The following is a 16,489-nucleotide window of genomic DNA, read 5'->3' as shown; positions in this document are numbered from 1 at the left end:
TACTCCAGATCTTTGGAGTGTAAACATTAATCTCAAGTATAGATCAGCACACTACAGTATATTGGCTCACATTAATTACACAGCCAATGGTAATCTCAGAATGGTTCTAATTTATAATAATTTTGTCTTATTTTTAGGCTGGGAATGTATGGGTATGTTTATGTACCTGTACTTACAGGTGTGGACATCAAAGCCATGTCTTTTAAGTATTTTAAGTTTTGGCCTAGACTCATTAGGATTGGTATAGTTTAGAGCTTTAGTGTATTTCACATTTAATTTGAATTCAAATGATACTCCATTTTGTATGAGGACCTGCATTTGTGCAGTGGACAAATAAGACAAATGCAACAATCACAGACAAACATAGCACTGTCATGGAGCCATGATGAGTTGACCATTGTGTGCACCCATGATACATAAAATATATACCTAATTCACATAAAACTTGAAATAAAAGCTAGGAATTAAAATCAATAAAAGTAAAAGTGGCAGTAATGATAGTGTGCTAGTGCTACAGTGCAGTAGTGGTGTGTGTGATAATGGGGGAAAACAAACTTGTGATTCTGAGGGGACCTACAGTATAGTATCGTCCAGAGGGCATGAGGTTGTAACAGGTGTGCAGGGTGTTAGTGGTGTCTTCTGCTATTTGTGAGGCCTTATTTAGCCTACTGTCAGTTTCTTATAGATGCTGCTGGTTGGCTCCTGTTCCTGCCTGATGATCTTATTCCTGATCTTTATAATCTTGTTGAGGAGGTTCAGGTTGATAGCGCTTATCACTTCAAACCATGCCATGATATTGAAGGTCCATATGGATTCCACAACGGATCTGTAAAACACCTGCAGGACTGATTTGGAACTTCCTCATCTTCCTGAGGAAGAACAGGCATTGTTGGCAGTTGAAAGTATCGGTGTATAATCGGTCAGCTTATAATCAATGGTGGTGCCAAGGTATTTATGATCCTCAATGCACTATATTGTCTGGCCATTTACCTCCAGGTCACGTCTGAACTCCACCAGTGTTTTTTGGTTTTGTTGGAATTTAGGTCCAGTTGTTTTCACACCACCCTACAAAACTGGATTTCCTTACTGATACCATGTATGTAGCATCTCAGGATCTGAGCTTCTGCAATCATCTGTGTGCAGCTCAGCAGGACTGGTGAGATGACAGAACCCTTTGGTGCCTCTGCGGAGGTCGCTGAATTTGACTGCTTGCCATCTGCCTATGAGGAAGGAGAGGATAAAGTGTATGACCAAAGGGTGGAGCTAGGAGGTGGCTTTTGAGGCTGCAGCCCCTAATGTTTTTCTCAAAAGCCCCAAATCTTTTATTTTTTTCTAAATCTGGTTAAAGTCACTTTTTCTGAGCAGTGACTTCAACCAGCTGCCTACTGAATCTGAGTGAGTTTATAACAATTGTGATTAAGAGTGAAAGTTATGAAGACATTGAAGTTAAGGCAATGTTATAGAGTGAAATGTAATTAAAAATGAATGTAATATTTTTTAGTTTTCCGTTTGAGCTTTTGCCTTATTGTTATGTATTTATTGTGCATTCTTTTTGGGAAAATAATTAATAAGGACCTAAATAAAGTGCTACTACCACTACTAATGTTTGCAGCAGTCATAACATGCAGTAAAATTAAATTCTGAGCATGTGAACCATCCAAAAAAATGGCCCTGGCTCTGGATGCTCTGAGCTTAGCCCCAGATCTTTTCAACTCCTAGATCCACCCCTGTTGACGTGGGGGTTGACATTCATTTGATGGAGTTTATGTCTCGTTAGGTGAGGTTGCACGGTGTTAAATGCACTTGAAAAATCCAAAAAACCATCTCAACATACTATTTGGTCTTCTCCAGATGTGGGTGTGTTGCTTTAGAATCAGCATTGCATCATCCACACCTCTCTGCTGCTTGTAGGCAGATTGGAGTGGGTCTGTGAGTCCACAAACCTCCCTCTATAACTGGAGCAGAATAAGCCTTTCCAGGCTTATCATCACCAAATATGTTTTGGCCATCATTATTGCTGGTGGGGTTGGCATTGTGGGATTCTGTCAGAGATGTTAACTATATGCTATAAAATCATAATGCCGGATAATTTTGATACACCATACTGATTCACAGATATCTTAATGTGATGAAATACCACTGAACATTTGAGCAAGCCATTTGGAACTGTCACTTGGTGTTATATCTCACTGGGAACAAATAGCCTAGTGATATTCAGTGTCTCATTCTGAATCATTTTTTGTAGCATCAGATCCGGACTTGAGCGGCGATTGTTTCTGTCAAGAGACAGGGCAATATTGCCAGCCAGTCAGTGGAGTGCCTCATAATTGACTTTATTGCTAATGTCCCCCAAACAGCATATTGATGAGAGCAGGGTATGTAGATAGGTGTGAATCACAACAACAAAATCACAGATGTTTTTTACATCCAGTAGTTGGATTTTCACAGTATCCCTATATGTAATTATGAGCCTGTTCTTCCAACAAAAATGACACAATAGGTCATAATGTCAGTAGTAATAATGACCTGGAGAAGTGGTTTAGATGTAGGTGTCAAATTTCCTTTTTTTTTCCTTTTTTTCCTTGCAATTGCTTTTGAACAATTGCAATTTACAAATTTAAGAACTGTAGCATGCATATGAAACAATAAACACAAGCAACACAATAACAATTAATACACAAATATGTTCTATAACAAACAACAACAACATCTGGGAGTTGACAGTGTAACCAAATGTAAGTTTCAGCAAAAAGGACAATAACTTAAAATGAAAGAGATTTAGACATGACTTCAAATATTCCACCAAGAAACTGAGTAGTTTTTACATTCATTTTTTAAAACAAATTAAGGAATGTTTATTATTTTTCCATTTGCATTTATGTATATGATATTTATCACTAATGATTAATCACCACCGCAATTTTTTATATGCAATACTTGCAAAACTTTATGATTTAGCTCCCCCACCCCTTTAAGTATTTGTATGCTAACAATTCTCATGAAATAAGATCATCAGCAAGGGGAGACTGCTATATAAAATACTGCTTGATAAAATGTGCAAGAAGTTTGACCTCTTTTTCAATTGCAGCAAAACAGTGAAATGTGATCCCTATAAATATTAGTGTATTAGTTATCGTCAGTTTAAAACTCTAATGTCGCTTTTAATGTATATGTAATGATATATCCTACACGTGTATTTGGTATCTTGTGGATTTCTTATTCCACTATATACAATGGCTATGTTCATTCATCAAATCAACCAAATATAAAACTTTTTTTCTCATGCCACTTTTGTTAAATAAGGTCTTCCCATTAATTGTACTGGCTCTATTAGTTCACTAGGTGGAGCCATGCAGTTAGAAATTATGTGTAAAAATGATTTCCCAGTAGTTTCCCAAAACTCAAAATCACATCGCAACAAAAATTCCAACATTAACTTTCTGTTCTAAATAAACATTTTGGTATATGAAACCATACACAACTCGCTTGGCTAATGCCAGACCCAACCACAATTAAGGTAGGGTTAAGCAAGGAGCCGTTCATTTCCTCGATTTGAGGTGGGATCAAGGAATGTCAATTAAATGCTTCTGTACGCTACTGGACAAACTTACAGCCAATCATATCAACAATATACAATGACGTATTCAGAGCCTGTAGGGGGCAGCGCGAACACATCCTTTTTATGAAGGGAAAATCATGTAGTGCAAGTTTTTGTTCTATTTTCAAAGTGAACTTGCCTTCCAATTTATTTAGCAACCAATCTACTGCTGCTTCCTTACGGTTGCTGCACCTCCGTGGCCGCCATGCTGGATGTAAACAGACCCGCTCTACGGTCGTCATCGTCTTGAGCCCGCCTCCCCGTTCTGTGATTGGTTCCCTATTTCAGGCGAAGATTTTGTCTTGGTGGCCATGCTAACTTTCTGAGCGAACTGGAATGTCGCTGGAAAGAGAGCGTGGGTATACCCAGGCTAGTACAGAACCAGGCTGAGCCAAATAATTTCTTATCCAATTTAATGTAAACACTTCAAACAGAGGGAGATTCAATGGCTTTCAGACCACCATTGTTATTTTCTTTAATTATCAGAATTTTTTTTTTTTTAGATAGTGGGATTTACTTTTACACATAAAATTAAAAAAGTTACATAAGTCACATTTATAATCATTTGAGCAGAAACATAAAAAGAATGACAGGGGTGAATTTGGGTATACCTCCTGCTTTTGTCAATAGATTTCTGACCAAAAAAATGATTAAGACATTTTCTCAGACTATCTGTTTTCCCTCTATGTTTATTTGTTCTTTTTTATTTCTATGTAGACATTATTATACCCAGGTGTTTTATTTTTTAACATGAATAGATTTGATGTTTGCCTCAATACAAGGATAAAGATGTCACATTGTACACAAAGATCATTGTGTCATCTGCAAATTGACAAATCCATATCAAATTAGTCAATTTGCAGATCACACTTCATCAAAAATGCTAATTCCTTTTATTTGAGGATGGTTGACAATTAAGTATGCAAGTATTTGAGTACACGATATAAACAAATTTGGCATACCAGGGTTGAGGAAGTATTATGAGTATCACTATAGAACATTTTAATAACTTTGCAAAACATTTTTCCAAAACTTCTGAGTGTTATAAACATAAAGGCATTCAATGGTGTCAAATGCTTTGAAAAGGTCTATAAATAAGACAAGGCTATCTGACAGAATAAAGGATTGATTGGTTCAAAAATGATTGCGTCATCTGCAAATTGACAAATTCATACCCAGAATTATTCTAATATGGTTATCAATATGTTTTCCCTTAATAAAGGCTGATTGATATTCCTTTGTAAGTCTTCCAAGAACAAGTTTAAGACAATTACCAAATACACGGTCGCACATAAAGTTAGAAAAAAATATTCTTTAATTTTTCTCATGAAATGATTGTGACAATGTAATTTATTCTTGATAGATAAAGTGTATATATTCTCAAAATTGTATTGAGCAATCTCATTGCACCTGGTCAAAGGTGATTACTGATGTGCATAAATAGAAAATAAAAAGAGGAATGTGTCTGAAAACAAAATTATTTCAACTTTATGGGCGAGGTAAGTCAATTGTAATTATTGCATTTTAAAGTCATCGTTCTTCAGTTATCTAGCAACAAAACTTTCATGGGGTTAGGTAGCAAGGGTATTAAACCTGTTTTTATTAGTAGGGGATAATCACCCTTTCTGCATATGTTCCAAAAATGTTTTATGTAATAACGTCTTGATATAATCTTAAAAGCATTTTAAAAAATGCAGATGTTAAACTGTCAATTGATTTACCACTTTTCATTTGTTTTAAAGCTACATCAATTTCCATTATAGTTCATTTCTCATCAATTCAATATTTATCTTCATCCTTCATCCTCCTTATCTTCTTTTATTGATGTCATCTTTGATGTTTCAAATAGAAAATCACTACGATTTTTCATAGTTTGATTTATGAAGGTTACAATAAAAAGGCCAGACTTCCTGAACCAGTTTCTGATCTTCTGTTACATTATCACTGGCTTATTTATTTTTGTCTTAGTCTGTCTTTGTTTTTCAAGGCAGAAGAAGTAAGGTGAACTTTTTCACCCTGTTTGATCCTCTTGATCAAATATAAGCTCCATTTGCTTTCACCGTGTACATCTTATCCAACCAAGACTTAAACAGTTGTGTTTCTATAATGCTTTATAATGATAGTTGTGTGCTATTAATTAATGTTATCAATCAATTCCTTATGTTTTTATTTCCTTATAAGTGAATTTTACCAGTGTCAGTAGTTATTAGTTTGACTTTAAACTTAAACCATTCCCATTTATTCATATTAGACATGTCTAGCTTTTCATCCTCTTCCTGAGAGCCTTCCCTTGTTCACAAAATCCAACATTCTGTAACAAGTCATTATTCAATTTCCAAATATTAGTAGAGATCTGGGGCTGCTTAGGCGTTGATAAGGTCAGACTATTCATTCAATGATCCGTGAGTACACAAGATGAAATTCCACACTCTGAAATATTATATAGCACACAAGTGAAGCCAATAATCTATTCTTGAACATTTTCCGTTTCCTGAAGAATTAAACCAAATCCATTTCCTCTAGAATTAAAGAGGTGGTGTTAGATATTAATTAACCCAAACCAACCTGTCACATCGTAAAACTTTTGATAGAGGCATCTGACTAGCAAATGCTCCTGTGGGCTGTTCTGAAAATGCCCGTATGAATCGTCGTTCTGGAGTACATGGTCAAGGGACTTACGTTGGAGGACTTGTGGTTAATCATGGTTGGGGTCTAGAAATTGATTTTTTAAACTACAATTAAGTTTATATTCAGTATCGCCTGTCAAGTAAGCAATAGTAATTTAAAGATACAGTGTATGTGCTGTCCAAATGATCTGTATGCAATACTTTGGGCAAGTTGGATTCATACTATCTCTCCAGTTGAGTATTTGAATGGTAGGAGGGCACCACTAATGGAAAGAGAGGAGAAAAGGACGATGGAGGCAAAGGCGGACGAGTGGAATGGGGCTGCATGGAGTGAAATATTAGTCCAGACTGAAGGGCTTAAACGAGCCAATCGATGCTCTCCTAAGGAAATAAATGAGAGCGGGGAAGGAGGGAATATGTGAGGGCTGAGTGGAGAGTGAAATGGCTTAGAAAGCTAAGCTAAAAAAACACAAGTCCTGAGAACCTGTGGTCCAATGCAAATTTATAATGGTCATCAAAGGTGTGACAGGAGGGATGGAGCCTCAGATCCTTGAGGCCTCAAAGAGAAAAAGGTAGGAACTGGAAAAGCACAATGGAACAACTAAGAGAGAATATAGAGTATAATATTTTCTTTCTATTTTTTTCATTGTGTTAATGGTACTCAGTGGACTAAATGACAGCATGACATATAACTATGACACAAATTAGTAATGTTACATTTATCCATGTACAGCGTGTGAACAAAGGTATAGTTTCAGTATGACAATCTGAACTCTGATGACCTAACATCTTTACCAATAGACCTAAAATTATATGAGCAACATTATCAAGTGTCTTTACTTATAAATCTTGGATAGTTTGTTGGCCCTTATTTTGAGCTTTTCTGTGAATGAATTTGGGCTGTCCAAAAACTGTGATATGTAATGCATTGAGTAATGCAAATCTAGGCTGAAAAACCTAATATGGCATTTTTAGTTTACGATATGTGATCTGTTTTACTTTTCATACCCCGAAAGTAAATTGATTTTGTCTGATGAGTGGACCTCCAAAGCAAAGACATAACAAAATCCAGGCTGAGGGGAGGTTTTCGCTACAAAATTTCTGGTATGTAGATTTGTGTATACACGATAAAGTTTCCAGCTTCAGTTTGTCATTACAGAACAGAAAAGGCTGCAACTCACTGGAGAGACTGAGAAACACTAATGCTTTTTTATGTTATATAATATAATCAATATGTTCTATTGAAGGTGTGGCCATGGTTATAATATGCAAAGAGTATATTTTGCCAAATGAGATGAACCATACAATAGTGAGAATTGAAAATGTTTTTCATTTACTCTATTTAGGTTACATGTCTAGACCACTGGATTATGTGGAGGCTGAAGCCAGAAAGGCAGAACTTTGGTAATGAGGAAAAACTCCACATAGTTAAATTGTATTCATTAAGTACTGTGTTTGTGTCTGTTTTACATTACACACTTTTACTGCCTGTTACCCCTTCCGCATTACGTAATTGCGCGTTTTTTTCCGAATTTTTCCGAATACGACAATAATAATTATTGTTGTAATATTGCATGGCAATTTTGACAGCAGTGATGATGACTATTGCGTTACATTAATACCACTGTGGTAAAATGTAGCCTACTGCTCTCAATGGTCTTTTTAAGGAATAAAGTGACATAAAAAGTCTGGCAGGAATCAGACAATGTCACTTAGCTGAGAGATAGGAGACAGCTGACTCAGGAAGACTACAGTCATCTCTCTCTCTCTCACACACACACACACACACACACACTAACCCTGAATAAACTTTACTATCATGCTGACACTTTGAAACTGTTGTTAGCTTCTGAACTCCTTTAACACTTCTAAATATTAGTATCAGGACAGCTGCACACACTTGCAGGCATACTTTACCAATTGCCTCTTCAATCAAGAGTGACACAATATAGCATTCCTTTTGTAAAAAGGCTTGAGACCTTGACTCTGATGCCAATGCCAATGCATAAAAAGGGGTCTAAATTTGACACAGCCTCTCAGAACAATGAGGATGCAGATCAGGCCTCGGGTTTTTCGCACTGCCATTACTATCAACAGAAAAGACGGTCAAGTCAGTTTTATTTGCACAGCAATACAACATATCCTGCCCTCAGACCCTCAGTTCAAATAAGGAGAAACTCCCTAAAAAAACCTTTAATAGGGGAAAAAAAGTGGGAGAAACTTCATTAAGAGCAACAGAAGATAAATCTTTCTTTTTCTTTAAGGGCGGACAGGCACACAATAGATGTCACCATGGAGACCAAGCAGTCAGACAAACTAAGCATACATCCAGGCAAGACTCATATCCCACCATTCACATACACAGGAGAAGAGGCAAGAAAAAACATTATTCACACAGGAGAGAGACAAAGATAAAGACATCATTCAGGGAGAGAAAAAATAGGTGAGGCTGAACTCCTGAATGATCTAAAAACTCTGGAAATGACACACACAGCCAAGTAAGCAAGGGATGAGCAAGAAGAGAAGACAGGAGGATAAAACAGAGAGAGGCACACAGCTCAGGCACTTATGTGTCTGTGGAACAAACTAACAGAAGGTCACAGAGATGCAATAGTTATCAGAACAGTTGCAATAATCAATAATATCATCGGCAGGACAGCACTTCGTAAACTCATTGACAAAGAAATTAAGTAGACAGTAAGTATTCAATTAAAGGCCAATCTTTGTAGTATACTGAATGTTAGTATCCTGTAACAGCACACTAAAGTGTACTTATGTCCAGACTGTTAAATAGTGTACTTAAAGTGTGCTAAAATGGACCACCTATTTTGGTACTTATGTTTAAATAGTATTTAAGTTGTACAAAAGCCCAATGTTAACTGTATTAAGTATACTTGATCATGCTAAAATTAAACTTTTTAAAGTATACTTTGTATACTACCAGTGCACTATTCTTTCATTTGCAATACAACTGAAATACATTCATAATGTAAAGTAAACTGTACTTCGAGCATACATAAAAATCAAACATTAAGAGATTACAAATACATCAACATTAGTCTGTGTATTATCATATACTGCTTGAGCATTTCCAATACACTTGAGGGAGACTTTAAACTGTACTAATATGTGTGTATATTTATATATATATATACACTCCTGTGATGTCAAGTTATGTATATCAATGGCTACTTTTTTGTTTGGCAGTTTTGACTTAGTTGGACGGGGGATAGTGAAGAGGCAAACATGAAACGAGGGGAGAGAGAGCAATGGGTATGACACACAACAAGGGAATCAAACCAGGAATGTCATGGTTATATGACATGCTTAGTAACTGTTTGGCTACCTATCCGCCTGCTCTAATGATGGTACATACCATTGGTAGAGGTATAGCAATTAAGTTGAATTTCTTTTTATATTACAAATACATTTCAGTTACACTGTTAAAGAATTGAGTCAAGTACTTATGAATAATAGATTTCATTACTTTGTCATTTGTTTTATAGTTTAAAATGCAATTCTAAATAAACATTCAAATGAAATAAACAATACTCTCACCAACTACACACTAATTTAGTTGAGACCCACTACTAACATGTGGTAGATCTGAAAACAGAACATTGCAGCAATCAAGTCTGGATAAAACAATATTAGAGTCTCTGCATCAGCCATGGACAGGGACAACAGAATTTCAGTTGTCAGTGTAAAGTAAGAATAAATATGTTTTCTGAGTTTGACATACCACAGAAAAGTGTGTTGTTAACTTAACACACGCCCCTGTTTTTTATGCTGTTAGCCTAAACGACATGCCCAAGTTGTGAGCAGCACAGATCCCACATAGTTTGAGACTCAGAGATGTGTCTGGTATCATTGGAAAGGAAACACTCTCAGGATTCTTGTAAAAGTGTCTGTGTGATTCTGTGACGTACTGACAAAGAGTGGCAGAGGTTACAATGATGGGGTTGTTTACTCGCCCATAGGTTTGCCTTTACAATGACATGTGTACAGACATTCAGGGACCTCTCAGCAGGATATAGACACAATGAGGCCACAGCCACAGGTCTTGGCTTCATGCAGTCCAAATTTGGAGTCAAAAGACCAAAAGATGAATTTTTCAGAATTATTTTTCAACAGGTATGTCCATGCGTTTTCCTCAGGTCCTTTTTGGAGACTCCAAATGGACACTTGGTTACCAAAGCTGTATAACCACAATCAAACACCCTCTAACTTCACATCCCCTTTGCCTACAATCAAAATCTTGGTCTCTAATGAAAGCTGACGCCATATTATTATTCTTATTCTTATTATTATTATTATTATTATTATTATTATTATTATTACATATAACCATATTTTTTTGTTTGGCCATATCTATCTATCTGTTTATTTTGGTATAAGTCATATGTCAAGTCGAAGAAGAACCAACCGTGTACCAAAATGCCGTGTGCGTAATGATATATGGTTCAACTCTTTTACGCACAGGGCGCACGCCAGTTACGCTTGGAGTTTGTTTATGGACAGCCAAACTAATAGCTTAGTGTCATACACCGTTGGAAACCTCTGACTATTGGCTAAAAGGTTATCAACTTCATTTCACCGAATATTTCCATAGGCTGGAACAGCAGTCAATCAAAGCCATGTCGTCATTGTTGTCGGTCACATGTCCTCATTGGTTTTGGAGACATGTACTGCCTAATCCTAAACACCGATTGGCTTGTGTGTGGTGTCGTCAGAAGCAGAAGAGGCTCACGGTCGTAAACATCTAGTCACGTGTACTCTGAGATGGATGCGCAGGTCAGGAAATGACGTAAACGGACCGCATTTGGTTTGTTATTTGTGTTATTACATTACGTGTTGGACTAAATACATGGACATATTGAGGAAAGTATTCCGGTTTTATGGAAACGGATTTCATATTTCACAAGAATGGATACTTGGCGAGCTGTACAGAAAGTCCTGAGTCATAAGATGATCGTTGTGGATAAAGGGAAGACTTTGAAGGTATGTAGGCATTATAGCTTTTCTTACTTAGCTCAGGGGCTAGCCGAGCTAATCGCTAATACTATTACGGCTGTGAGCAACCATATAAGTCGTGAGTGGTCTTGAATGAATCAGGGCAATCTAAGCTTTCCAACGATGTACGGCATGAATATATATGTTTAAGGGTTGGTGTTTAAAACATTCAGAAGAACTTGTGGCTACCTCCTAACATCTGTCCCGTTCCGTAAACGGAACAGCGTACGTTAAGTGGTTAACCACCCTGCCAAATTTGAATGATTAAAACAAAAACACCAAATATATGAAATTGGGCTTCAAAGTTGTGTAAAAATCAGTCTCTTTCTCTGCTCCCAAACCCTGTGGGAGCTTTCTGCCGCTAACTCAGCTGCTAGCTCGGCGGCTAATTCAGCTAACTGGCTAACTGTAGTAGTAGTAGTAGTAGTAGTGTGCGCTGAATGTATTTATACCGCTACAGCAGCAGGGGCGGGTTTATATACAGTCTATGGTTTATGCCAATCACTGCCACGTTACCTAACGCAGCAGTGATTTTTCAGACCCGCCCACTAAATCCTGAACACAGAAATCTTGAAACAGAGTTTGTGAAGCCTAGCTCCACAATTCAAATCTAAATGGTTGAAATGCTTTTTACACCTTTTTTTAGAAATACATTTATGACCTATTTAATGTGTTTAGAAGAAAATGTTTGAATTCACTTTACATGGTCTTTAAGTAACGTGGTGTTAGCTAAGTTCATTTATCAGTTGTATAAATCAAAAGCTTCTGAATCGCTGCTCACAGACTTTTGTTGTGCCCCTGGTTTCTGCTGGTTTTAAAAACAATCAACCAATCAGTTTAGTAAACAGGATTAAAATTAGGGACGTTGTCTGCTAGTTATAGCTACTGTAGGCTATACTCAGGATCCCCCCAGTGGTCTTGTTGGTTTAAGGTGTTGATCCTGGGCTGCAAAATCCCTGTTTTGAGTCCGACCAGGTATATTTGATGCGTGTTATGAACCATTTCTCTCTTCCTTCATTCCCTGTTATTTTGTACTATCAAATCGCTAATAAGCTAGATAACCTCTCAACCCCAGCCGGTCGAGTCTGGTTCTGAAGTTTCTTCCTGTTAAAAGGGAGTTTTTTCTTTTTTGTTGGGTCTCTTTAAAGTTAAAACCTGAAGAGTTCAGTTTAGAACCTGCTCTATGTGTAAAGTGCCTTGAGATAACTTTGTTATGATTTGGCACTATACAAATAAAGATAAAGATTGAAATCATGAAAAGTTGCAATAGGTGTGAGTAACACTGAAGCGGTTGTACATAAACATACAATAAAGAAATAATTACTCTTAAATCCATGTATTTCTTTGATTTGTGTAAAAAATGCTCAAGAAACTGTTCCTAGCAATTGCAACTGCACCTTTTGTGACAATAGCAGGACAGAACATCACTCACTACTTATTGGTTAGGAGAAAAAAAAAAGGTTGTAATTACGATAATAATAAAGTGAAATACTATTTCAGTCTGATTATCAGATAAATATAAAGGCCTCCATCTCCAGTCACTGTTTAGGGCTGTGTTGGCAGCCGGGGCAACACAACAAGCAAGCAATATAAACAGCACATCAAAACAACATAACTCATGTTCTTGAGAACATCAGCTCTCTTCATTTAACTATGGGAGTGTGGTGATAGTGTCACCGATCATGTTGATATCGAGTAAGAGGTTGTTTACAAGAGGTGGACGAGGAAGGGAAATAGTCTCAAAGAGGGATGTTGATGGGAGAGGAGCACAGGCCACAGTAATCATCTGGGTTTTGAGTGATTTTTGGAAGTATGATCTCACTATTGGCCCCTGGCACTGTGATATGTGGATTCAACAACAGTTGGAGAGGTGACTAGATAAATTGCAAACTGACTTGGACCACTTGACACGAAGATACAACAGCTGATGCATCAGGACACCGGTGAGCTTTAGGGACTACAGGATGAGAGTGGCTGTCCAATGTCCAGCCTAAGAAGCCTTAAAGCCACCGATGAAGTCTCAGAGGGAGGAAAAAGCTGGACCCGAATGTGACAGGAAAAGTGTATATGAGTGGAAATCCGGCAGTGTCAATAGTCTGCTGACTAGTGCTCTTTAGTCCATAGACAGCTGACTGAGGAAGACCATAACAGAAACCCACTATCCTGTGCATGAGCACCACCACAGCATCTACTTAGCTATTGTGCTGACACTGTGAAACAGCAGTTAGCCTCTGAACTCTTCAAACTCAGCAAAATATTAAGAACATGACTGCTGCAAATATGTGTAAGCAACACACATAACATGTTATTGTATATCTGATAGAACAAAGCCTGACATGGAACTGTATTTTGTTATAATCTGATACAATTTCTGAATAACAGAGTCTAATAAAGCGCTGTCACTGTGTGTGTGTGTGTGTGTGTGTGTGTGTGTGTGTGTGTGTGTGTGTGTGTGTGTGTGTGTGTGTGTGTGTGTGTGTGTGTGTGTGTGTGTGTGTGTGTGTGTGTCCTTTCATTAAAAGGGCACAGTTGTTTGGAGGGGAGATGTTCTGCACTACTTGCTTGACACTTAAATGGGAGAGCGGATGCAATACCCACAGCATTATGCAAGCTTCTCCATTCACATCCCACACACACACACACACCCTCACACCCTCCTCCTCTGTATCTTCTACCCCCTGTAGTCCCCGTTTTCTGTAGTTGATTAGTCTCTCTCAAGCAGTCAGATCGCAGTGATCCATCTGCTTACAACGGTTGGTTTTAGACTGTGGGTTAGCCCACACAGCTTCCAGGCCCTTAATGCAATCTGAGCTATGAGAATATGATGGAGCCAGTGTAGGGCAACGATTAGAGTGTGTCTGATAGAGTAGGGCCAGCGGCCAGTGGTCTATTATTGAAGAGCCATGCAGCTATGCAGTGCACTTACTCATCACTTCTCTGACATGTATCATAAACTTGTTCAACAGGTGTTTGATTTGGAGAAAAGCCATTTGCTCCATTTTGTTTCCTTTACTGACCGACTTCCCTGTTCAGTGAGTTGGTTCTGTTGTTCAGTGGCAGTGTTCAAGTGCATTTATCTAGGTACTATACTGTACTTAAAGGGGTACTCAAGGTGTATATATGTAAAAATGTTGCCTTCAGGTCAAAACCCCAGGCTTCAGCCAGCTTTGAACATGCCTTTCCAAAGTTGCCTCTATGTCCTCATTTACTTGGATTCAGGCTTGTACATATGCAGATGTATTTGCAAAGTTTAAATTTCAAGAAAAGAATGGGAAAAAATAAGTTAAATGCTACTACTATTGTTTGCTTACATTGCCTCCAAAACTGGAAGCTTAAGCAGTCAGAACAGAGTGGACTCTTTGGGAGGGCAGTCTTCAAGAGACAGGGCTAAGACAGTTAGTTTCAGACAGCGACTGAACTAAGGAGCTGCATAAAGAGCCGGTGTAAGATAGAGAAGGAGTTTTTTTGAACTGTAAAGATGTTTAAGTAGAGCCCCAGAATAAAAATATAGACTGGCAGCCCTTTTTCCATTTATCATGATTCATTGTACTGTATTGTGTTGCCAACTCCCTTTCTGTCTTGCTGTCTCTCCGGTGCCATAAGCAGATAGCCGGAGACTATAAGCAGATATGTTTAAAAAATACAAACGGGAGGAATCTACTGACTGTGCAGGTGACTGTGCACTCATGAGCTTATCCTCCACAAACACAAACATCTGTATTTTGAAAATCTTTCTTGAATAATTGATTAATCAATTAACTGCAAAATCTGCAAAATGTCCTCCGAAAATGTTTTGTTTTGTCTGAGAACAGTCCAAAGTTCCAGAAAACGTTTGAAATTTTAGCATGAAAAATTACATTAATGATTAATCCAGTATCAGAAAGTGAACAAATAGTCTGTTGATCAACTACTTAATCATTTACTAATCATTTCTGCTCTATAACCCTGACATTTATCATCAAAACTGCCTTAAACAAAACTTCAATTTCAAATTCAAAACTGCATCCTAAAAATCCTATAAAAAATGAAAACTAAAATCAACCCTAACAAGTAAGGGAACAACCCCCAATACATCATTTCCTCTCCTTTATATAATACTCTGTCTCACAATAAAGCTAAATAAATGGTTTTGATCTATAATTGTGCAAGCCTGACCTTTGACCTCTCCTTGCATTTCTGAATAATTTAATGCTTGTTGAACCAGCCACTCTCCATCACTGACCCATAACGAATCTGCCCAGAGCAAGAATAACACATTACTGTTCATTTCCCCTCATGACAAAGGAACTGAGGTAATAATCTAAGTCAGAGAGACTCATAGAGATTTGATAACAGAGAAGATATACAAACCATACAAGTAAATATGATATCGACAGCAGATTCAAACATAAGGGGGATCACTCTCTCTCTCTCTCTGTCTCTCTCTCTCTCTCTCTCTCTCTCTCTCTCTCATTTATGTCTGCCTTCAGTCCACATTAACAGACGCCGGCATATGGCTGGCGTTACATAGGCTTCTTGGAATCATCTTCCACAAGATATGATTTCTTTTATTTATCGATGTCTGTCAGGTTGCATAATCGCAGGATAGGCTGACCTTTTATAAGGAAACCTTCTAATCCGCTCCCACACAATTTCGCGTTTGCGCTCATCCGATTAGGGGCGCACATTACGCACACAAAAACCCATAATATTCATACGATTAGACCAGGTAGAATAGTCTACTTATGTAGGATTATGAAGAATAGACTCTTTCGAGTTAGAATTATAAATTAATTAGTCTGCTATAGGCCCTTATCAGAAAGTCCCTAGTTACTATCTCCCCTAAGTTATCAATCAAAATTTCTCTTAAGCATGAATTTAATTATATAAAGTATTCATTATTAACCCCATATATTAGTCTGTAGCATCCCATTATAACCTACATTTTAAGATTCGTTTGTCTTGTATTAGTAAATTCAATCACAAAGGAGAGAAATGTTCCGTTTTTTTCATGCAGGCTCACAGCCGTGCCTGTTTCTTCTGTTTCCACACCCTCCTCCTCGCCATATGTTGTAGGGTTTCTTTGTACAACACAGTTGTGCGATTGCAAGAAAGATGTTTTGCTCTACACATTTATGCGCATTTATTGTGTAAATGTTTAAAAAAGAAAAAAAAATCTGATTGACGTCCTTTCGTCAGTTCCATCGTCCTTGAGCGGTCGTAACAGGTGCCATTAAACGACCAAATAGGCCATGTAGTTATTATAGCGGCA

Source organism: Scomber japonicus, chromosome 10 (genome assembly GCF_027409825.1).
Source record: "Scomber japonicus isolate fScoJap1 chromosome 10, fScoJap1.pri, whole genome shotgun sequence".
Classification (NCBI taxonomy): domain Eukaryota; kingdom Metazoa; phylum Chordata; class Actinopteri; order Scombriformes; family Scombridae; genus Scomber; species Scomber japonicus.
The sequence above is the reverse complement of the archived record's forward strand: the minus strand, read 5'-3'. Positions refer to the sequence as shown.